Source organism: Chinchilla lanigera, unplaced genomic scaffold (genome assembly GCF_000276665.1).
Source record: "Chinchilla lanigera isolate Chin_1 unplaced genomic scaffold, ChiLan1.0 scaffold00197, whole genome shotgun sequence".
In the NCBI taxonomy this organism is placed as follows: Eukaryota; Metazoa; Chordata; class Mammalia; order Rodentia; family Chinchillidae; genus Chinchilla; species Chinchilla lanigera.
The window spans coordinates 55,083-62,526 of record NW_004955598.1 but is presented as its reverse complement, the minus strand read 5'-3'; positions in this window follow the sequence as shown (position 1 = coordinate 62,526).

Genomic DNA, 7,444 nt, shown 5'->3' with positions numbered 1-7,444 from the left:
TTTTCTTTTGTTAATGTGGCCAAAAGTTTAGTAGTTTTGTTAATCTTATCAAAAACCTAGCTTTTGGTTGTATTGATATTCTCTGTAGATAGTTTCAATTTCATTGATTATTTGCTCTAATATTTCTTTCCTTTTTACTTTGAATTTATTGTTTTTCTAGTGTTCTAAGGTAGAAGCTTATATTGTTAGGTATTATTCCTTTTCTTATATTCATTCAATGCTGTAAATTTCTTTTCAGACACTGTTTTTACTGCAACTTATATTTTAGTGAGCTTTATGTTCATTTTATTTATTTAAAACATAATAGTTTCAAGAGTCTTTGCTTGACCTGCATGTTCTTTTGAAGTATTTTGGTTAGTCCTTAAGTATTTTGGAATTTTATCACTACCTTTTGTTACCAACTTGTAGTTTAACTCCATTATAGCCTTTGAGCATATTTTAAATTATTTTAATTCCTTTACATTTTATAACATTCTTTAAATAGGGCAGAATGTGGGCTATCTTCGTGGATGTCCCATGTGACCTCAGAAAATGTAGCTTCTAATTCTAATGTTCTGTATTGCATAAAAGTCATTTAAATGTAGTTAACTAATGTTGCTGTTCTATTTAATTATATATTTGTTGATTGGCTGCCTTTTGGATCTGTCAACTACCAATACAGTGATGTTGATTTCTTCAACTGTAAGAGTGAATTTTTCTTATTATTATTTGCCACATGTGACTCATTTTTTCACTATGTACAGTATTTCAGTGTGTGCATGGTAAGAATTGTTATATTTACTTCCAGAAATAAACCCTTTATTATTATATTCTGTCCTTATTTATCTCTGATCATTTTTCTTAACCTGTATTCTGTTTGTTTAAAATAAATATGGCTAGGGGCTGGGGATTTAGCTCAGCGGCAAAAGCACCTGCCTGGCAAGCGCAAGGTCGTGAGTTCGGTTCCCGGTACCGGAGAAAAACCAAAAAAAAATAAATAAAATAAAATAAAATAAAATAAATATGGCTACACCAGCTTTCTTTTAATTTGTGTTGGAATGTTGCATCCTTTCTCTTTTTTTCAATTTTAAAGATAAAAGAAACTAACAAAGCAACAACAAAGAAGACCAAATCAAAATAACACAAAAACAACATAAATGATACATGACCTCAAAACAAAATGATAGGAATTAACAATGGTTGCTGCACTTCATACTGCTATCTGCAGCGAGTTTGCTCAGTCCACCAGATGTAAGAATGTAAGACTGATCAAACAGCCAAAGATAGTAAAAAGTAATAATAGAAAAAAAAATTGGAAATGATGCAGAGCTTCACCATACAAGAGGTCAACAGTGGTTCTTCATTTATTCATTTGATACTGAATGTAAAGCACAAGGAGTGCTGTGCTACATCATTAGCGCTGTTTATTTATTTTATTTAATTTTTTAAAGATAATTTCTCTGTAAATTCCCTGGTCTGGCCTCAAACTTGTGTTCTTCCTGCCTCTTGTTTCACAGGACCTGGTATTACAACCACACACCCACATAAAGGGCTCCATTCCTTGCAATCTATTTGTACCTTGACACTTAAAGAGGATTTCTGACAGAAAACACAGTTTTGCCTTGCTTTTATTTGTTTATTTATTTATTTATTTATTTATTTTTGGAACAGGGTCCACATAGTTCAAGTTGGCCTTGAACTCACTATGTAACGCAGGCTTGCCTTGAACTCACAGGGATCCTCCTGCCTCAGCCTCCCAGGTGCTGGGATTACAGGCATACACCACGATGCCAGCTTGCCCTTGCTTTTCAAAGATCTCCTCTGACAGTTTGCAATTTAGGGGCTGTACATAGTGAATCTGAAGGCAACTATTGGTAGGATTACATTATATATATCGACCATTTGCTTGTGGTTTTCTATTTATTGGCATTGTATTTCATTTCTGTATTCTAATCTTTTCTAATCTTAATGATAATTGAACATTTTGTGTGATACTGTATTCTCTCCTCCCAGCATATCAAGCGTAGTTATTTTCTTTCAGTTTCCAAAGTTTGGAATACATTTGCAACTAACTAAAGTTCTCTCTCAACACTAGCACTTTACAGTCAGTGCGAGTATCTTATAGCAGAACACAGCATTCTCACTTTCCGCCTCCTGTCTCTTATCACATTGCTGTCATGCATGTTACATATTCAAAACGTGTAATCACTGAATACTTTCCTGCTCTTACTGTGAACAAACTATTTTCTCTTATGTCAATTATGAACACAAAATAAACTATTTTATTTTACCTTCCTTTATTCTGTAACATTCTTCCCATCTTCATTTAAACCTGAGTTTCTGCCTGACATCATTTTCCATCTCTTAAAATGCATTTTAGAATTTATTTCGAGTGCATATTAGTTATACAGATAAGGTTTCATTTTAGCAGCATCATCTATGCATATAATGTGCTTAGGTCATTTTCATCTGTCAGTCTCCGGGCTTTGCCTCCCTCTGCCCCTTGTACCTTTCTTCTTCTCTGGTCATCCCTCTTCTAAATTCTGTGTCACACCCCCCCACTTTGTTTTAGTTAAGGCTCCATATATGAGCAATAATATGCAATATTTGTTTGTCTGAGTCTGCCTTATTTTACTTAACATGATGATCTCTGGCGCCATCCACTTTCCTGACATGACATTATTTCATTCCTCTTAAAAGTTGAATAGTACTCCATTAGGAATGTATGCCACATTTTCTTTATCCATTTGTCTATGGGCATATAGATTGATTTACAACTTAGCTATTGTACATCAGGGTTCAATAAGAATGGGTATGCCCATATCTCTAGTGTATGTGGAGTTTAATCTTTTAGGAATATACCAACAGGTAGAATAGCCACATCTAATAATCTCTCTATTATTAGTCTTTAAGTAATTTCATCCTGTTTTTTGTAGTGATTGTGCTAATTTTCCTTCTCATAGGCGTTTAGAAAGGTCCCACATTCAAGCCAGTATTGTTTTTGTATTCTTAATGCAGCCATCTGATTGGGGTGAAATGAAATTTCAGGGCAGGTTCGAGTTGTATTCGTCTGCTGGATAAAGAATTTAGCTATTTTCCCAGATGTTTAGTGGCTGTGTATCTTCTTTTGTGGTTTGATAATTACAAAGGGTTTGCCATAGCTGTATCTGCTTATGATGCTCACTGTTTCTTTTAAAACTAGGTTGTTTAGATATTTATTTTCAGTTTCTATATATGAGAGAAAATGTGATACTGGACTTTCTTGTTTACTTTCCTTAACATAATGTTCTCAGTTTCCATCTATTTTCATGAAAATGACAGGATTTCATTCATTTTTATGTTTGAATATTATATACACTCCCATTCATCTGTTGACAGGCGCCAAAACTGATTAGCTGTTTCTAGATTTTGCTGTTTGAATAATGCTAAAATGAGAATGGGTATGTAGGTACCTCTTTTGTATTCTGACTTCATTTCCCTCAGGAGTAGTATAGCTGAATTATATCATAGTTATTCTTTAAAGATTTGGGGGAAGCTCCACCCTAATTTACATTTCTTTGGATATGTAATAGTTCCTATTCACTTCCCCACCAGCACCTGTGATTTTATTTTCATGAAAGCCATTCTAAGTAAGGTGAGATGGAATCATATTGGAGTTTTGAATGCATTTTCCTGATGGCTAAGGATGATGAGTTTATTTCATGGATTTATTGGCCATTTGCACTTCATCTTTTGCAGTATGTCTGTTCAGATAATTTGCTCTTTAATTTATTAGATTATGCATTTTTGTTCTTACTGTTACATTTTTGAGCTCTTTATAGATATATTTATGTATTCTCGATATTAGCCTTCAGACCCATAGCTGGCAAAGATCTTTTTCTCTTATTCTGTCAGTTCTTTTCTTTACTCTGTCATTTGTTTCCAATGGTGCACAAAAGCTTTTTAATTTGATACAACCTATTTTGCCAATTCAAGCTTTTGTTTCCTGTGAGTTTGGAATCTTACCCAGCATATTCTCAATGTATATGTTTGGCAATTATATCACCAATCAGTTGACTGTGTATGGGTTGATCTATTACTGGTGTTCTAGCTTGTTCCATTGGTCTACAGGTCCCTTTTCATACCAATATCATGCTGTTTTGTTCCTACAACTCCTTCTAGTCTTGAAATCAGGTACTCTTATCCTTCCAGCCTTATTCTTTTGGCTCAGGATTGCTATTGTTATTTGGACTCTTTTGTTCTTCCAATAAATTGTGAAGATTTTTTTTCTATTTCTGTCTATAGTATTACTGATGATTTTATGGGAATTTCATTGGACCTATAGATTGCTTTAATAAGATGACCATTTTCTTAATATTAGTTTGCCCAGTTCATGACCATGGAAGGTCTTTCCACCTTTTAGCATCTTAATTTTCTTTCATCTGTGTTTTATATTGTTTTGTAGAATGTTTTTACTTCCTTACTTGTTTTGATGGTGGGTATGTGATACATCCAGCATTGCATTTTCCTGTTTTGGCTCAGAATTGCTTTGGTTATTAAGCATCTTTTGTTTCCATATGATTTTTACTAATTTTCTAGCTCTTTGAAGAATGTCAGTGGTGTTAATGGGGACTGCATTAAACCCATAGATCATTTTTCATTATATGGCAATTAAAGCATTAATTCTGCTAATGTGTGAATCTGGGATGTCTTTCCATCTTTTATTGTCTTCTTCTATTCCATTTTTCTATGTTCTGTAATTTTAATTACAGAGGTTCTTCACCTTTTTGGTTAAAGTGATTCCTAAGTACTTTTTGGAGCTATTGTGAATGGAACTGATCTCCTGATCTCATTCTAGTGTGTTAGTTATTGCTATATAGAATAACTTGATTTTCTGTAGTTGACATTGTGTTCTGCAATTTACTGAATTTGTTTATCAGATCTAAGAAATTACTTTTGATGTTTTTATGGTCTTCTAAGTAATGAAGCATATCATCTGCAAATGGAGAGAGTTTGATTTCTTTCTGTATTATTTATATCCCTTTTAGTTTTGGCAGGGTATATCTACGGTAACAAATTATCTTGTTTGTCTGGGAAACTTTTCTTTCACCTTTACGATGAAGGATAATTTTGCTTGTAATAGAAATCTAGGTTGGTAGATTTTTAAAAACAACTTACATTTCTCACTCATCTCCACTTTTTATAATCTCTTTGTTTATATTTTCTATTTTTCCACACTTTCTAATTTTGTTATTCCATTTTGCATATTATTTATCTTTAAATTTCTGATCTGATGATCCCAAAGGGTCCACTATATCTGAGTATGATTGTGATGCTTGCTCTCTCTCTTTAAACTATGTTATTGTGTTTTAGTTTGCCTTGTAATTTTTTGTTGAGAGACAGATTAACATATTAATATACTTCACTAAGGTAAATAGTTCTTTAGTGTGAAGTTTCATGTTTTTCTCACAAGGGATCACATTGTGTTTACTGTTTGTGCCATAGCTACAGGTATTAGAGGTTAAAACTTCCTCTGATGTCCTTGTTTTTGTCTCCTGTATTCTTCTTAAACAAGGACTGAGAGGTATAATTCTTTCAGTTATTATCCTGTGTTATGCAGAAAACGATCTATTCATGTAGTGGTAAGGTTGGAATGAAGGGAAATATTCTCTAATAATATTAGTAGATCTCGGTCTTTTAGTGAGTTTCTAACACTTGGCTACTTCAGAAGTGCATCTCAATTTTTTTAACCTCTTAGTTGAAACAGAAGGGGCCTGCAATTTAGTGTTTACATTTGTCTCAGTTAGAAAGCTAGAGGGGTCTGGAGTTGGGTATTTCCCTTCCTCTTTATCTTTTAGCCTCTGACAAAACTGATACCATGTTTAGGCTCTGGCTAATAGGTTCTACTTAGGCAAGTTGTGTTATGAAGAACAGGTTGTAGTGGGAATCCATCCAAATAGCTTTGACTCTCCATCTTCTGGAAACATAATAGAATTTTTATCAAAAATTCAGTGTGCATTATGAGAACCTGTTAGTCCTCCTGGAGATGAAACTCACTAAAATATGTGGTCCTCTACAATAATGGGTGCCACTGGAGTCTTTACCTCTCAACCTAGTACACAATGAGAAGAGGCAGTTTCTCAAACATTGTTTGAAATTTACCATCCTGATACTACCCCCAGGAGTAGCTTAACACTCTGGGAGTGCACTCCAGGATGCTGTGATTCTATGTATATACCAGTCCGTTTCTCTACTCTGGGGAATCAGCAGTTTGCTCTGTGAGCTCAGTTCTTCTATTAATCTAAGGAAAATTGTTGCTTTGCAATTTATTTATCTTTTCCCCTGTTTGCAGTGTAAGAGTGAAGAGCTGTTTGCATGATCGACATAAAACTGAAAGTGACTAAAGACATAAATCCACTTCCATGTTCATTGAGTTTGTTTGATTAATTCATTTCCTTTTGTGTTAGGACCAAGAACATGAAAAAAACACAAGCTTCTGTCTGTGTGTAGAGATCATCCTCGGTTTTCAAGCACAGCTTCCAATTTTGTGTCATAACTCCCTCTCTACAAACCCCTCAAAATATGGAAATTTTCTTTGTCAAGACAAATGAAAGGATAGAAGGAATTATGTACCACAAAATGGTGTTTTTCATAATACAAATTATCTTTTTTATTTATTTTTATTAGTACAGGTGTTCAATACTTGATGTTCACATTATTTGTGTGGAGTTGCTACATGTACCTAATAAATCTTATTTCCTTTATTCATCCCCTTTCCTTGACTTCCATTCCTGTTCATTCTATCCCTTGATTCCCTACCCATTTGAGAAAGATCTAGCTCCCTATCTCCTATACTCTATCTTTTATTTTGCTCTTTATTTGTAGCTTGAATTTCAGGGAAGGGTCATCTTTCTTTTGGTATAGGTTATAATTAGCTGAGTAATATTCTGTCAACTTCATCATAATCTATTCCTGAAAATTAAACCACAGGCCCTACTCATACTTAAGGTAGGAATACACCAATTATAATCACCAGAAGGTAAAAATCTTTGGGGAAGTGTAGGAGTTTTTTACTGGCTCTGTTCTTCCCACTAGGTCCCCATTGATTCATGCTCTTACTGAGGGAGAATAGAAGAAATGAAAGATGGTTAAAAGGAGAAAAGGAAACCACAACGAAAAGGTTGTACTTATTAGAACACTACACTTCCAGGAACCAGCCAAAGTTACCCGAGGTGATCCATAGCAACACTACTTTGCTTATATTTAAACTCTTTCACTACCAGACACATCACACCCAAAATTCCTTAGGCATAATAAAAATACATAACTTGGCTTATTTAAGAATGTAAGAAACAGGAGCCTGATCTCAAGATAAAGGAGCAGGTTGAGCAAACCCAAAGAATGCTGCAATTACCTATTTTTAAAAACTCACCACTCCTGTAGAATGGGCTAGTACTCTTTTGAAGGGTGGACCCCTTTTCCCCAG